Raw genomic sequence first — 15,899 nt, forward strand, 5'->3', positions numbered from 1 at the left:
GAACACAGCCACAGTATTCCTGAACCCGTATATTTCCAAAATCTTAAAAAGATATTGATATATCTATATGTATATTGATGAAATGCCTAATGTTATCAGTAGAGCTGCAGCCCTGAATAAACCCCACCTGATCTATATGTATAAGAGGTGTCATAACTTTAATGAATCGGTTAGCCAGAATTTTTGGCAGTATTCTAGCTGGATCAGGGAAATTAGACGGTAAATCTTACACTCGCTTGGATCTTTGTCCTTTTTAAGTATCAGACTGATCCTGGGTTGTGTCATGGTTGGTGGAAGCCTTCCATTCATTAATGATTCCGTATAAACTTCTAACAAAAGTGGAGCCAGTTCTGTAGCATAAGATCTAAAAAATTCAGCAGCAAAGCAATCTGGCCCCGGAGTCTTGCCTGTAGGCAAGGCCTTAATTACCTCGCCAAGCTCCTCCAAGGTGATCTCAGAATCAAAAGAATTTTTTTTGCTCAGTCAATAGTTTAGGGAGTTCTAATGGTTCCACAAAATCTCTAATATCTTCATCAGTAGATGAAGATATGGAACTATAAAAATCAAAATAGAATTCTTTAAAAGCATTATTAATATCAATGGCTGAGGTAAATATTTCACCACCAGCAGATTTCACTGATGGAATAGTAGAAAAAGACTCTCTCTGCTTTATATATCTAGCCAAAAGCTTCCCTGCTTTGTCCCCCGACTCAAAGTATGACTGTCTTGCCCTGAATAGCCAAAACTCCACCTTCTGTGACAAAATAGTATTATATCTGTATTTCAATTGGGTTAATTCTCTGAGGCCATCAGATTACATTTGGCACTTCAGCTCTGCCTCTGCAATTTTAATATTCCCTTCCAACTCCACGAGTTCTCGTGCTTTGGATTTTTTGATGAATGAGGCATACTGTATGATCTGACCCCTAAAAACCGCTTTAAGTGCCTCCCAAGCCATGCCCTCAGAGGATACTGAGGACCAGTTGGTCTCCATATAAACATTGATTTCAGCCTTTAACATTTGTTGGAATTCAGGATTTTGTGAAAGGGATACATTAAAGCAGCAATTATATGATTTCTTTTTCTCCATATGTGGCAACACCTCTAAACTCACCAGGGTGTGATCTAAGACTAAGATGTTTCCAATTGAGTAACCCACAACAGATGAAACGAGAGACTTATATATATATATATATATATATATATATATATATATATATATAAATCTATTCTAGAATAAATCTTATGGACTGATGAAAAAAATTTATAGTCCCTACCAGATGGGTTCAAAAGTCTCCAAATATCTGTAAGACCAAGATTTTTACACATCCTGACTTCCGGTTATGGCGGTGCTAGAGTGAGATGTGGTACACGGAGCTCCCGGATAATTTAATCTAAATGATCCTCCCTAAAGTCGTTTAACATGACGAAAGTACTTTCTTTAAAATAATAACTCTGTTGCACTTCGAACATTTTGATAAATATGCTGAATCCAAAGAAAACAGACAATAAGAAAGAAGATGCTCAAGATATGAGATTGCCATTATCGGACCCTCTGCCAAGGTTCCATGCAGAAATGGAAAAGGGATTTCTCAGAATTCAGGAGTTAATCGACGGACGCCTGAGTAAGTTCGCAGAATCCTTGGAGAAAATGAGTAATGAACTACAATCAATAAATTGGAGAATGGTGGTGGTAGAAACAAAGCAAACAGAGATGGAAGAAGCAGTAATGGGCCTTCACAAAGATGTCGCGGATGTGAAGTTGGCTATTGACGACGAAATTAAACAGTTGAAAGACAAAATTGATGAACTCGAAAATCAATCTCGACGTCAGAATTTACGTCTTGTCGGTTTCCCAGAGGGAGTGGAAGGTAGAAACCCTGTGGATTTTTTGAAGGAATGGCTAACTAAGATTCTGGGGAAGGAGGATGAGATGTACGAAATTGAAAGTGCCCATCGCACTTTGCAACGACGACCAGCGGAAAATGGCAAGCCACTGGCTATTCTGATTCGTTTTCTTCGGTATGGAGACACACTTAAGATCCTCAATGCAGCTAGAGAAAAGGGCAAGCTCACCTATGGCAACTCTGCTATCATGATATTTCGTGACATGTCATCGACCTTGTTCAGAAAGTGACAAGAATTCAGCGCACTCAAAAGAATTCTACGTAATAACGACATCACTTATGCTATGCTTCATCCTGCGACGTTGAGGATTCAGCTGCCGGAGGGACAAAGATCCTTTAACTCCAAAGCATCAGCAGAGACTTATCTTCAACAACATCATCCACATGATTTTATTTATCATATTTTGGACTTCGATCGGCTTCTTACCTTGATTGTTAAATTGTTTACTAAAATGTGTGAATTCCGGGATTGAAACTAGGTTTGTTCAAAGTAAATAATATATTTGCTTGAAAGTACATAATATAAGTCAAACATTTGATGGGTTTGACAGTACTTAAAGTTAGGTTGGACAAGGAAGAGGAAGTCAAGTTCGACTGCATGCTGCGGCGCACAATCAGTCATGGGGGTTCAAAGTTTCACACTTCGTTTGAGGAAGTGGTGGGAGTGGTGGGGGGGTGGACAGAACACATTTTAGTTATTTAATTTGGGGCTGTTTAGAGATAATTTCTTAAGATGCCCCTAGATGCAAATATAAGGACTAATCTATAGTTAATGTCAAGTATACTGAATTATAAGTATGTTACTTGGAATGTCAATGGGTTAAATCAAAGACTTAAAAGGAAAAAAGTAATTCTATACCTTAGAAAACATAATATTGGAATCGCTTTGCTACAAGAAACACATTTGACTGATTCTGAACATCAAAATCTTAAAAAGCAGTGGCCTGGACAGGTTTTCTTTTCTTCCTTCACATCACAGTCCAGAGGGGTGGTTATACTTATTGACAAAAATATACCCTTTCAAATGGAATCTGTTGATAAAGACAAATTCGGTAGATATATTATTTTAAGAGGAATAATTGCTATGCAAAGAATAACCTTGGTAAATATATACCGTCCTGAAATGGAGGGTGCTGATTTTATTCATAGTCTATTTTTCAAATTTGCATGTCCTATTGCAGAACTAATAATTGGAGGGGACTTTAATGTCATGGACATAGTACTAGACAGGTCATCTACCAAAGTGTCAGTATTAAGTGAAGCTGCCATAGCTTTGAAATACGAACTTTCAAGTTTTAATTTAATCGATATATGGAGATTTAAGAATAAAACAAAAAAAGAGTATTCTTTCTACTCACATAGGCATAATAATTACTCCAGATTTGAAAAATTTTTCGTTTCAAAAGCGAAGGACTATTTGATTGAATTATGTGACTATCTACCAAGAATATTGTCAGATCATGCCCCTTTACTTATTTCAGTGCAACATTCTTCGAAATTGCCAAATTGTAAGCTTTGGTGATTTAGCAACCATTTATTGAACACTTCTGAAGCGTTGAGCTTCATAAATAATAATATAGTTAACTTTATGATTACAAACAGGAATTCAGCTTCTTCGGGTATAATTTGGGAGGCTATGAAAGCATTCTTATGGGGCCAAATCATCAATTATTCTTCCAGTAAGAAATAACAATATCAAAGGTTACAATTACTTGAAAAATAAATTTTAACAATGGAAAGAGAACATTTTAAGACTAAAGATGCTCAGCTGTTTCAACAATTGCAATACAAAAAATTGGAATACAATATTTTGACATCCAAAGAAGCAGAAAATGCACTTCTCAGATCACGACAGAAGTATTATGAGCATGGGGATAAGATTGGAAAAGTATTAGCGTGGCAAATAAGAAAAGAAGAAATTAGTAAAACTATAACTACAATATGTTCATCAGACAATAAATGGATTAAACACCCTAAATTAATTAACCAAGAATTCTTAGATTTTTATAAATTCTTGTACAAATCTCAAGGAGTAGATGTAGCTGAAATCCAAAACTTTTTAAGCAAATTGGATATCCCAGTCTTATGTGATAATGACCGAGAAGAACTTGAGAAAGAAATTTCGAAAGAAGAGATTCAATTTGCAGTTGTTGCACTGGCTGGAGGTAGAACACCTGGTTTGGATAGTTTCTCCATGGATTTTTATAAAACTTTTTTTTTTCAAAATTAGCCAATCCGATGCTTTCGATGTATACGGAGGCAATTCATAAAAAAGAATTACCAGAGACTTTAAATCAGGCTTTAATTACAGTTTTGCTGAAACCTGGCAAAGACCCTAATCTATGTACCTCATACTTACCAATCTCACTGCTTAATTCTGATTATAAAATTCTCACTAAAATGATCACGTTACGGTTAGAGCAGGTTTTGCCTAGTTTATTTCATATGGATCAAACTGGATTTATTAAAAATAGATCCTCCTTTGATAACATACGGAAGCTTATGAATATTATTTACTCTGCAAAACAAAAAGATTCTCTGGTGATTGCTCTTTCTTTGGATGCAGAAAAAGCTTTCGACCGAGTAGAATGGCCTTATTTGATAGCTATTTTGCAAAAAATGAATTTCAGCCCTAAATTTATTGATATGATTCGTATGTTGTATGGAGGTCCGTCAGCAACCGTCCATACTAACGCCGATTTATCATCGCACTTTAATTTGTCAAGGGGAACCAGACAGGGATGTCATCTATCTCCACTACTTTTTGCACTAGCGGTGGAACCCCTGGCCATTGCAATACAGGCACACGAATCAATCTATGGGCTAGAGATAGGAGGCTATGTACACAAAATATCATTGTATGCGAATGTTATGTTATATCTAACTAACCCTGAATTATCTCTGCCTACCTTATCTCAATTATTGGAAAACTTTAGAGAAATATCTGGATATAAAATTAATACAAATAAAAGTGTTATGATGCCACTGAATGTGGCTGCAGAGAAAATGCCCTTAAATAACATCCCTTTTTCATGGAATTCAGAAAAGATAGTTTATTTAGGACTAAATATTCCTTCGAAGTTGGAAGCAGCATATTCTTTGAATTATTCCCCATTACTTAAAAAGGTAATGAGAGACCTGGAAAGATGGAACTCACTACCGTTATCACTAATTGGCAGGATAAATTGCAAAAAAAATGGACGTTCTTCCTAAATTTTTATACTTATTTCAAACTCTTCCGATTTCTATCCCACAAAAGTTTTTTAATAATCTTAATAGCTCGATTAGAAAATGTATTTGGAATAATAAAACTCTGAGGGTTAAACTTAAGACATTACACATGACATTTAAAAAAGGTGGATTACAACTCCCAGATTTTTTGCTTTATTTCTGGGCAGCACAAATGAGAGCGGTATGGTTTTGGCAGATGAATAGTACATCTCCACCTGCATGGATACAAATTGAAAAATATCATGCAGGAGAAATACCTCTAGACAAGGCTTTATTCATTACCCTGACTTATGAAGTTATGAAGAAGGTTAATAACTCATTCATTAGACACACTTGCAAATTGGGGTTTGAGATCAAGAAACAATTTAAATAGTTACAACCAGTATATAACAATACTCCATTTCATTGCAATCCGGCTCTTCCTGAGATGGGATAAAACAATGTTGGTATGAAAAGTGTTTGGAGATTTATATGAGGAGGACACACTCATGACATTTGAACAATTGAGAACAAAGTTTTATCTTCCTGTTAAATATTTACAGGTGAGACATTATATTACTACTTTACAAGGAGGTCATTTAGGGCCTCTCTCCTCACTCTCAATAGACAATATTATAAGAGAGAAAAAAGGGTCCAAAGGCTTTGTGTCTTATATGTATACCAACTTCATTGACTTGTATGGGGAGTAGACTTAAATGGGAAAAAGATCTGGAATGTACTTTTGAACAAGATACTTTGGAATTCATTGATAAGATTGTTTACTTGTATACTGAACTGATTCTGTAAACAGTTTATATGAAAATAATAAATATATTGACAAAAAAAAAGAAAAAAAAAGATTTTTTACACATCCTGTGAAATGTCAGTGTTGCTCTAGGGGGCTTGCACACTTTTGCTTCACTATGATCAAGGACTGAGTCCATCAAAAGATTAAAGTCTCCTCCCAATATTATATCATGAGGGGTGCCAGCAGCTTGCAACATCCCTTCAAGATCTATTAAAAAGCCCTGATAATCAACGTTAGGTGTGTAAATATTAGCCAAAATCAACCTTTGCCCCTGAATTTCTGCTAAAACAATAATGACTCTTCCTAATTTATCATTAATCTGTTTGAGACATTTGAATTGTAGCTGTTTACTTATCAATGTAATGACTCCCCTGCTCTTACTTGAGCCAGCACTAAAGAAAACATGTCCACCCCATATATTCCCAAATTTTCAGCTTCCTGTGGGGAAAGATGCATTTCATGAAGAAACACAATATTATGTTCTTATGTTTAAGAAAAGAAATAACCTTCCTTCTTTTTATGGGGTGCCCCAACCCATTCACATTCTACATGGAGAGAGAGACAATCCACTCATATTAACATCTGACATTTTGACAAATTAGAAAAAAGAGATTGTGTGTCAAAAATAAAATTATAAAGACCACCTTCCAACATTAGTGCAACAATCAAACCCCGAACTTCCCCCCGTACCAAACAAACAGAAAAAAGAAAAATGTGCGCATTAACCCCACGCACGACAGCGCCAAACAGCGTCCATCCCTCTAAACTCAAACAGTCCATGTACACCTACGAAAGCCCCACTCAAGTCCGGTGCTTCTGTACAAATTTTGTGAGACAGAATTACACAACAGAAAATAATCTATAAAACAAACTCCTGCCAATAGGCGGGATAAACACAAAGATGTGTATATTCATCCACATAACTGTTCCGAAGGTGTGTTCCTTCACAAAACAAACTCCAGCCGCTAGGCAGAACCAGCACAAAAGGAAACAAAAAAGGCACCCAGTTTCCTCGGACAGTCAAGTGAATGTTCAGTGAGTCAGGTCCACTCGGCTGCATAGACAGTATCACACAGTAACTTACTTATTCCACTGACTTTGTGAAGGACATCGCTTGCTGTGGGCATGTAAATATTTTGCGGCCATACTTAGAATCTATTCTCAATTTGGCCGGGAACATCAGTGCAAAAGCAACCTTCCGTTGATGTAAGAGGTTCTTGCATTCCTTGAATCGATCATGCTTCTTTCGTCGAATTCGCAAAGTCTGGGAACAAGAAAATGCTGTGGTTTGTCCAAGAATGCCTTCCTTTACTCCTCGCTTCGCGTAACACAAGATTTTTATTGGATGATCTCACAAATTTGGCCAGAATTGATCGGGGTCTGTCTCCCTCAGTGGATCTCTGAGCCGGAACTCTGTGAGCTCGCTCAATTTCCATCTTATGGCCTGTTATGTCAAGCAGACTCGGGAAGAGATCGTCAAGAATTTTCACAATATCTCAGCCTTCTTCGTTCTCAGGAATGCCAACAATTCGGATGTTGTTTCGGAATTCGGAAGTCTTCCAACTTTTCCCAAACTCGCTCCAAGTCTAACTTGGTTGCTAGCGGGTTAGCAGCTAATTCCCTCTCCGATGACTCCAGATAATCGATCCGTTTCTCGACATCCCCCACTCTTGTAACCAACTCAGAGAATTTCATCTCCATGGCCGTGATCGATCGACGTATTACAGCAAAATCCTCCAAATCAGCAACAACCTTCGCCAGCATTGCCGACATGCTCGACAGCTGACGCTGAATCTCTCCTGCCGCACCATTCAAACTGAGTCCCTGGTCTGCTGCCCTGTGTGGGGTATCAGCTTGAGCACGTAAGTGTCTTTTAATGTCTCCAGAGCCCGAGGATTTTGAATTCTTTGACATATTGTCTTCATAGAACAGTTACTGAACAGGGTGTATAGAATCTCACCGGTTTATGACACAAAAAGTATTCAAAACTAGCAAAGTGCGCAGAGCTCGCCATTCACACGTCCGACCCTCGCATGGTGCCACGCGACTACATGATGTTTTTTCAATATATATCCAATATGGCTGCACCTAGTAGCACCTGTAACAAACCCCTGGAATGAAGGGCTAGGGAAGCTCTGTTCTTAAAAGATGCAGGAAGTTTAAACCCTGTGAAAGTGCTGTATGCTTTGCTGTGGAGTCCCTTGATGGGCAAGGAGAAATAAAATGGCTTGATATTTAAATATATTCTGGATATTCAGTCGCACAAACAATGGTTCAACAACTCCACTAGTTTTGAAAGCACGGATGTTGTCTGAGGGAATCTGCTTGCTGACCTATCGGAGGGAAAATTCACAAGCGTTCCAAACAACAGATGGTAGCAGCTGACTGGACTGAATGACTGACTGGATGGGACAAACATGTCGATTTTTCTTAATTTTCTGATGGTTGGAAATGCTTGTTTGATTCTTTGGCTCACTGATTTTTGAATTGCTTGTTTGAATCTCTGACTCCCAGATTTATGAACTGCTTGTCTGCTTGATTAACTCTTGAACTGATTTTTGAAATGCTTGTTGAATTATTGACTCAATGAATCATGAACTCTGTCTGCACTGTGAACTGATTTATGAACTGTTCATGGACTTGCAAAGCAAACTATGAACTGTTTGATTGAATCACAGTGAATCGATATCTCACCATTTTCAAAATGAAACTACAAGACATCATTAAACATGTTTTCTCTCCTTAAGATAAAAGATTAATTCTATAAATTTGACTTTATGATTAAATTTCAAGGCTTAAACTGTTGATTGCAAGGATGAAAATCCATGAAAGAGATTTGAAGAGATGTTGCAGGTTTTTTGCTCGGACATTGAGGGTGACAAAATAGAAATCAGCTTTATTGCACAATCATATTACTTTATGAAACACCACAAGTCTATCAGTTGCATCAGAGGCTACTTTTGAAGCCAACTTTTGTCCAGCAATTGGTAGAACGTGAATCGGCAACAGCAGTGTGGGCAAATCACTGTTCCAGGCTGTAGAAAATTAAAAGCAAAAAACAACATCTGACACAATCTCTACTTTGACAGAAGTGAAAATATTGTGCTCTAGACTGGAATGACAAGACTACAACAATCATGAGTCTGGTCTGACTTAATATTAACTTTGACAATTTCAGCTTATTAGAATCAATGGCATTCTGTGGGGTTTTCTCTTCAGCTGACATCAGGAGGTGTTGAACAGCAGGTCTTGGATTCAGGCATCTTGCTTCTTGGCTTAAAGTTTCTGTCCCACCTCTCCAAGAGCTTGGAGGACATTTTAACATAGAAGAGAAGAATGAAGTCTTGACTGACCTTAAATAACATAAGAAGATTTAGACACTTCCGATGCATAAGCAACATTCACCTGTTTGTTTAAATATTACTCACCAATCCACCAATATCTGTTGTTGTATCTGTATTGTGAACTAGTTCCTGATGATGGATAAATGTTTCCCTCATATTTTCAAACAAAGTTGCTTCACTTGCTGTATGGGCAAGAAGTGAGATGGCCTCTCTGGCAGAATCTCCATCAAGCTGCTGCTCTGAGCAAGTGACTCTCTTGACATTTGGACCTCCTTGGGGAGAATTAGGCTCATTCTTTTTTCAGCACGACAAGATGTGTTACTCTGCACGGTGTCAGACATCAATTGTCTTTTATAAAAACATTAAAATGAATTTAAATACAAATTGTGTAAAAAGATAATCAGTCATACAAATCCCTTCTTGAAAAATGGGCCTTTCAATGATGGAAACAAAGTCACAATTCCAAGGGCATATTGCTCTCTCTGCTTTCAGGTTGGAGTCCTCCTATCGAAATGAATGTACATGTATGGGAAAGCACACACATAAATGATGGAGTATGTATACCAAAAAACACAGGCTTACATTTCTCAAATGATACATTTTGCTAGAAATAAGTCTGAGCCTTTTAATTATATAAACAATAAGAATTATACATGGCAATCAACAATCTTAAAAGGGTCATGACATACTCTTTTTTTATATAAATTTATTATCTTCCCTGAGGTCCACTTAGAATGTTAGTAAAAACATGTTTGCACCAAACAGTCATAATTTATTCATACATAATAATTTTCCACCCGTCTCTGGCCTTCTGTCTGAAACGCTCAGTTTTAAACTACCTGGCCCTTTAAGACTTCAATGTAAATGCCCACTGTTGTGATTGGCTAACATCATGCAGCCCTTCTAATACAGGCATATTTGAAATGCAATCCGAAGAAAATGAATCAACTCCACACAACATTATAACTACATTTCAGGGTTAACACATAAAATACACCCAAAACATTTCATCTAAATGTATCAAACTGTTCACACAAGCACAGCATAAACTATCAAACAGTCATGACATGTGAAATATTCATGAATGAAATTGGTTACTTACAGTTTTTCATCCAATAGTCCAATTTTAACTGCCCCATCCTTCAATAACAGTTCCTTTGCCAAGCTTGAATCATATTGTGACTGTTTCACAAGCAATTCATTCTGAAATCTTCGGAATACTCAAATGAAATACAGAATACGGTGATGTTGGGTGCTTCAACAGGCTTCATCAGGCCAAAGCAGAGATGCTGGTCTTCACATCTCACATTTTCCAGGTTTGTTTACACAAAGAGGGGCATATGTTTCTCCCAGTCAGTGGCAGCAGCAGAATGAGACACGCTTTTTGCCGCTTTTAAAATGCAGCGCACATCGCCGGAAATGCATCAAAACAATAACCAACAATTAAAAATAGCACAGATGGGTGCAAAAATGGTTCAGGATGCCTTCCAAACAGCACAACAGCAAGACTGCAAGCACAGCTGAATGAAACACAATGGGGGATCCTTTTTTGAGTTATAACTTGACATCGCATCTTTTGCGATGTCAAGAAGAAAGATGAGTTTAGAATTACGTGAGGGTGAGTAAATACTGACAACTTAAATTTTAGGGTGAACTATTCCTAGCCCCCAAAAGTTATTTGATAACATTGCATCACATCAAATTTGGAATAGTAATTACTAATAGACTATCAAAACACATGAGAGGTAAATTAGCAGTTTGTGTCACCTCCTATGCTGATGTTGCCCCAAATTCATTCTCTTGTTCTGCTGTTTTGGGTCTTTTACAGGCCCAGAAAGAATCTGCTGACTTTTTTCCAAATTTTCTGTGCTGTTTTTGATGGAAAATCTGTAGAATACTGTGGAAGGGATTTAAACGTAAAATGTTTCAAATGGAGCTGAGAGTACTACACTGTTTTTGACAGTGGAAAGCAACATGAAATTAGCCAAAATGTTTAAGTCAAGTCTGCTCCAGTGCGTAAATCAAATCTGCTTTGCACTGCAGCAAAAAAAGGCATGATAACAATAACACTAAATAATAAAAGAATATGCTTTCAGATAAAAAGCTAAGAACACAAGCACTTGCCTTCAGTAATAAAATCTGTGAAAGTGAATACATTCAGCAACTTAATGAATTTTCTGGAACTGAACTTTCACTAACATGATGCTGTATTAACCTTTAAAATTATATAAACATAAATATTGTTAGATGTTCCCCAATTACACTTTATGACACATCTGAACTACATATTTTTACCATGTTTTTTCAGAGAACTATGTATTAGGTATATTTACCATGGTTGATATCAGGGCCGAACTGGGACATCATTTCAGGCCGGGAGTCTCAAATTCATCCAGGCCACCCAATAAACCCACAACAAATTTTAAAACCACAGCTTATGTTGGGGATAATGATTTAACAATACACTTTACGCTAAGGTTGTATACATTAACACATAAACATGTAACATTCCAAATTAGGTTTAAAGACATAACAATGAATATTTTTAAATGCATTTGTTCATCTTAGTTAATGTTAATTTATACATATTGTTCATTGTTAGTTCAAGTTAGTTCTTAATGATGTTACATTACGAATTGTAAATATTAAACTATATTAGTATGTGTAGAGATTAGCATAAACCAAGATTACAAATGCTGTAAAAGTATTGTTCATTTTTCATGTTAATTCATTGTGTAATGTTAATGGATACACCTTATTTCAATGTGTTACCAATACATTTAATGAAAAGCAATCAAACAATGCCTCCATGGATAGATTATCCAAGATGGAAATATTATCATGCACTTTCTCAGCGACTCCTAAATTAACTTGTTCACTGAATAGTAAATACTTGTCATCTTTGTTCTTTTTCTCTGATTCATTGTTTTCATTAGTGATTGAAATCTCATTAGGAAGGATTGATTTATTTGTTGTATATATCACTCTATATTGCCATAATTTGCTATCATTATGAGGCCTAATTGAAGTTTTACATGAATCAAACATAGTGCTTTTGTGACTAAGGTTTTTTTTTTTTTTTTTTTTTTTACACTACCATTAGAATATTTAAAAAACAAAACAAAACATGAATTTATTTTATTTATTCATTATTCTTACTTTTGTTTGTTCCTTTTTCTTTCTACCATCAATGATAATTCTGAGAGAACACACACCTGTAGCCTACTGTTGCTATAGTAACGAACGCAACTTCCACGCACATCTGACTGACAGGTAAAACATGCTCTCTCATTTCAGTTAATTTTGTGGTTATTTTTCGTTATTTCAGCAGACAGCATGCTTCATACATTCGGATCAACAGCATTAAGTTAAAGAGGGTAAACTTTATCAGGTAACACTTTTTAATAATGGTCTGTCATTAATAGGTAAATATGCAGGAATTAATGCTGGACAAATAAGTAGTACTACATTAACACTTTAGTTACTACTATTAACTAATATGGAAACACAATTAACTAATCAGTAAGTAATAGCAAAGTGATGATTGAGGAAGTTCACTGTTAGGTAATCAGTAATTACTGAATTTGATTTGCCTCATTGAGAACTATTAACTAACTATGGCTTATTAAAAAATAACTAATAATTAATTACTAATCAAAACATTGTCTAAAATGTGAGAAATTATGTTTTTATTGTGAACATGATCAAGAAATGCGCCTGAAGAGAAACATGCGCCTCATGTGTGTTCTTTGTGGAAATTAATTTATAAATTGGTTTGGTTATCGGCGGAGCGGGTGCACACGCAGCCCGATAACCCATGGACAGTTTCACACACTACAATCCCCTGCTGCAGTCATATCCCGATCATACATAGTACACCACACTCATTTTGTCACGTTTGTGTCGTGTATTCTGTGATTTGTTTGTCGTGTGTCACCAGTGTTTTGGTGTAGTCGGACTGACTGGTGGCGCCGGCGAAACCGATTGATTGAGCGGCGCACGCTTATGATGACACAGTGTCAGTCATATGTGTTATTGTGTTTTTGTTTTGTTTTGTGTTTTATTATGTTTATATGAGGATTTGTGTTTAAGCCTGTGTCTATTGTATATAGGTAAAGTTTGATGGAATATTGATGATTTCAATTATCCAAGAAATGGAACGTCCATAGAAGGGGCAGAGTCTGGCCTATAAAAGGGGAGGCCAGATACAAAAACATTTTTTTTCTTTGTTAACGAAGTCAAACGCGAACGTGCAATTGTGGTGCCGTGAGCAATCTACCGAAGCGAGTATATTGAAGATACCCTTTGTGTGTGTGTGTGTGTGTGTGTGTGTGTGTGTGTGTGTGTGTATATATATATATATATATATATATATATATATATATATTCATCTTTATTTTCCAGTATGTTGTTTCTTTGACACTTTGTATTTTTGGGTTTTGAAGTTAACATATATATCTTCACATCATCACTCGTGGACTTTTGTATATAAATATATATATCTTCGGTGCTGTAAATAAATTACACCTTGCACGACAGTGCTGTTGTGGGTAGAGCCATCATCATAACCCTCCCTCACAAACGAACCCTCGCGCTACCCAGAGCAGATCTCCAGGGGTTGCTTTGTGACAGTTATGAAAGAATTATTACCATTATTCTCAAGTGAGGGAAATTGTAACGCATTATTAATGGGTGTTATTATCTGTTTCCTTGGGAGTTAAAGGTTATCTGGACTATTATTATAAAGCGAAAACACATTATAAACCATTAATAGTAACTGAGGTGTTAATTGTCAGTTAGTAATGAATTCTCAAGAGTTTTTCTAAATTTTATTCATTTAATCAAACAGATAACAAACATTCACAGACATTAAAAAAAAAAAAAAAAATCTGTCATTAAATTATGAATCACTGAAATAATTGCATACTTAACTAAACACAATGTAGTTTTGCAAACCTTTAGCAGGATAATGCTTTTAATGGCTGGTGCTCACGGTTACAACGTGTTTTAAAAGCCTTATCTCTTAACAAAGTAAAATAATAAATCAAGATAAATATGAAAATATGTGTCTAAAGGACAATTGCGTTGACGGAGACAAGGCTTCAACAGAAAACGGAGATATATCCAGCTGCAGACCCGCAGCACCAGCAGTTTCAGAACCGCAGCCACAGAACGGAAGTGAGTTGTCTTTTATTACATGTGACGCGTCATACTTTTAAATAAGGCCACTTTTCAGTTCGTACATGTATAAGTTATAATGATACAGTAAGGTACAGAACAATAAGCATTTTAAAACATTAATCTTGTGTAATATTATTGTATAATGTTATCCGTTTCATTGTATTATGTGAGTATTATTTCCTGTTCGTGATGTTAGAAATAATGCTTAAAGAAACTTATGGGCATTTAATATGAAATATACTTTAATCACAACATTCACAATAAACATTTATTCCAAAGCCAAGGACATGTGCAGCATGCACTTTTCTTTATCAAACTAAAACATTTCAATAAAAATATAACCACAATACAACTAAAAAAAAAATAAAAATAAAATATATATATATATATATATATATATATATATATATATATATATATATATATACACACAGGTGCATCTCAATAAATTAGAATGTCGTGGAAAAGTTCATTTATTTCAGTAATTCAACTCAAATTGTGAAACTTGTGTATTAAATAAATTCAGTGCACACAGACTGAAGTAGTTTAAGTCTTTGGTTCTTTTAATTGTGATGATTTTGCTCACATTTAACAAAAACCCACCAATTCACTATCTCAAAAAATTAGAATACATCATAAGACCAATAAAAAAAACATTTTTAGTGAATTGTTGGCCTTCTGGAAAGTATGTTCATTTACTGTATATGTACTCAATACTTGGTAGGGGCTCCTTTTGCTTTAATTACTGCCTCAATTCGGCGTGGCATGGAGGTGATCAGTTTGTGGCACTGCTGAGGTGGTATGGAAGCCCAGGTTTCTTTGACAGTGGCCTTCAGCTCATCTGCATTTTTTGGTCTCTTGTTTCTCATTTTCCTCTTGACAATACCCCATAGATTCTCTATGGGGTTCAGGTCTGGTGAGTTTGCTGGCCAGTCAAGCACACCAACACCATGGTCATTTAACCAACTTTTGGTGCTTTTGGCAGTGTGGGCAGGTGCCAAATCCTGCTGGAAAATGAAATCAGCATCTTTAAAAAGCTGGTCAGCAGAAGGAAGCATGAAGTGCTCCAAGATTTCTTGGTAAACGGGTGCAGTGACTTTGGTTTTCAAAAAACACAATGGACCAACACCAGCAGATGACATTGCACCCCAAATCATCACAGACTGTGGAAACTTAACACTGGACTTCAAGCAACTTGGGCTATGAGCTTCTCCACCCTTCCTCCAGACTCTAGGACCTTGGTTTCCAAATGAAATACAAAACTTGCTCTCATCTGAAAAGAGGACTTTGGACCACTGGGCAACAGTCCAGTTTTTCTTCTCCTTAGCCCAGGTAAGATGCCTCTGACGTTGTCTGTGGTTCAGGAGTGGCTTAACAAGAGGAATACGACAACTGTAGCCAAATTCCTTGACATGTCTGTGTGTGGTGGCTCTTGATGCCTTGACCCCA

This window comes from Myxocyprinus asiaticus, chromosome 35 (genome assembly GCF_019703515.2).
Source record: "Myxocyprinus asiaticus isolate MX2 ecotype Aquarium Trade chromosome 35, UBuf_Myxa_2, whole genome shotgun sequence".
NCBI lineage: Eukaryota > Metazoa > Chordata > Actinopteri > Cypriniformes > Catostomidae > Myxocyprinus > Myxocyprinus asiaticus.